Source organism: Parus major, chromosome 4 (assembly GCF_001522545.3).
Source record: "Parus major isolate Abel chromosome 4, Parus_major1.1, whole genome shotgun sequence".
NCBI classification, from domain to species: Eukaryota; Metazoa; Chordata; class Aves; order Passeriformes; family Paridae; genus Parus; species Parus major.
The window spans coordinates 18,350,542-18,352,452 of NC_031771.1; the positions used below are offsets into that span (position 1 = coordinate 18,350,542).

At 52.5% G+C, this 1,911-nt stretch overlaps 1 protein-coding gene across 1 annotated transcript in view; it reads left to right on the forward strand.

Moving 5' to 3' along the window:
* Positions 1-1,729: 1,729 nt before the first annotated feature.
* The window catches only part of BMPR1B (bone morphogenetic protein receptor type 1B), a 232,891-nt gene continuing 232,709 nt past the window's right edge, over positions 1,730-1,911 (forward strand). Inside the window, exon 1 of the mRNA XM_015625680.3 lies at positions 1,730-1,809. The gene's annotated coding sequence lies outside the window, so the exon portion shown is untranslated. The remainder of the gene's footprint in view (positions 1,810-1,911) is intronic.

Below are 1,911 nucleotides of genomic sequence, written 5' to 3' on the forward strand. Positions count from 1 at the left end.
TCCTGAGGGTGTGTTTTTCTTTTCACTTTGAGTTTTCTGTTTTTTTCTTGTCAGTGTAACTGCAGTAGATATTCATCTGTTTTCTAGGAGAGGCAGTACTTCTATTTGCCTTGGTCTGCTCTTTGCCTATAGGAGATAAACAGAAGAGAGAAACCAATTGAAAATTGAAGTATCTCTGCTGAGAGGGAAACCTTGGGTTCACAATAGACAATATACCTGTGTTATAATGAGCTGTGGCTAGGATACAGGCCAAAAAAGTGTGGAGCATGAAGTGTACAAGGACAATTTGAATACACCAATTTCACAAAACACCACTGCAAAAATCTCGCTGGAACAAGATTTCTGCTAGTTTTTCATCATTTCCAAACTTACCTTGGCTAGTAATAAGACTTCCACATCAGTCTCTACTATGAACTGAGGTTGTTGTAAAGTGGAAGTTGTAAAGTGCCTACTGTAGCAGGGAGAGGACAGGTTTGGGCCTAAGAACAGAGACATGCAGTTGGAGGTAGTCTGCCCTCTCCTCTGTGTCTCTGGCCCAAAATATTGGAGTAATATTCTGCAAATTAAACATTCTGAGTTAAAGGGGGATAGACCAGCTCCTGTGTATGTGAGTCAATAGCATTAATACACCAACCCACTTGAGCAGTGAGAGAGTATGTTGAGTGTGAGAAACTGAAATTCAATGAGGTTATGCTGATGTCTGCCTGCCTAGTGAGTGTTGCTCAGTAGATTTGCCATGTGAAACCGCTGGTGCCCAGGCCAAGGCGTCTGTACTGGCTGCAGCCTCACCTTGTGCAGGGGATGCCTGCTGACCCCACGGTGCATTAGGTGCACTCCCAGGATGCATTTTTTGGCTTACTGCTTGCAGTCTGTGCACTGAGGTTGCTACACCTCTGTTTTAAAGTGCACTCTTGATGCACACTAAATTGCTAATGTAGTCATCCCTTGAACATTACCATTTTAAATTTGCATTTTCCCTATCATAATGTGTTATAATGGACTAAATTGTCATCATAAACTTCTAATATGATAACTTAAACTGCTGGTTTATCTGTTATTTCCTTTCAATCAAACATAAAAAAGAGGGAGGCAGTAATAAGATAATACAGAGGTTAAAAAGCCTGGGCTGTAAGGTTGCACGGGACGGTACTTGCCTGCCTGTGGGATGTAATACAACTTGTAGCCGGAGTATCCACATCGGGGCTGTGCTGCTGCCTACACTTAGTAATAAATTATTGCTGTGACTCTAAACACTCTGCAATGTATCGGCGATTCATCTTTCAGTCGCCTGTTCCCACGCTGTCCGTTTTATCTCGATGGTTAATTTAATCCTGGCAGTAATTGCTTCGCTTCTCTTAAATCTCCCCGTCCCGCCAGCCAAGCGCGGGCCCTTGTGCGGGTGTTGTGGGGGTCGGGGCGGCTGGCCACCGGGCTGGTGATGCTCGGACAGCCGAGACCGCTCCGTGCAGCCCGGGCCCTGGGGCTCCGCAGCCGGCAGTGACCGGGGGAGCGGCGGCCGCGGGGGGGCGGGGGGAGGAGGAGGAGAAGGCGGCGAATCCTCGTCCGGCTGGCCGGGTGTGCGAGCACTAGTGGGAGCTGGAGAGGGCGAAAGGAGGGGAGAAAGCCCCAAACCACCCCGAGCCCGAGCAGAGCGGCTGCGAGCCGGGCGGCAAGGGGGGTGTGCGCCAGAGGCGGGCGGGGGGCGAGCGCGGCGGCAGCGCTGGGAGCGGCGGCAGCCCCGGCGGAGGAGACGGCAGCAGCCCCGGCGGAGGAGGCAGCCCCGCGGAGCCTTGGCAGGCGGTGAGCACGGTGAGGAGCCGGAGCAGGGCGGGGAGCGGGTGCTGCAGAGATGCTGCGGAGGGCGGGCGGGCACCTGCGCGGCCGGGGCGGCCCGGGGTGCAGGGGGGTCCC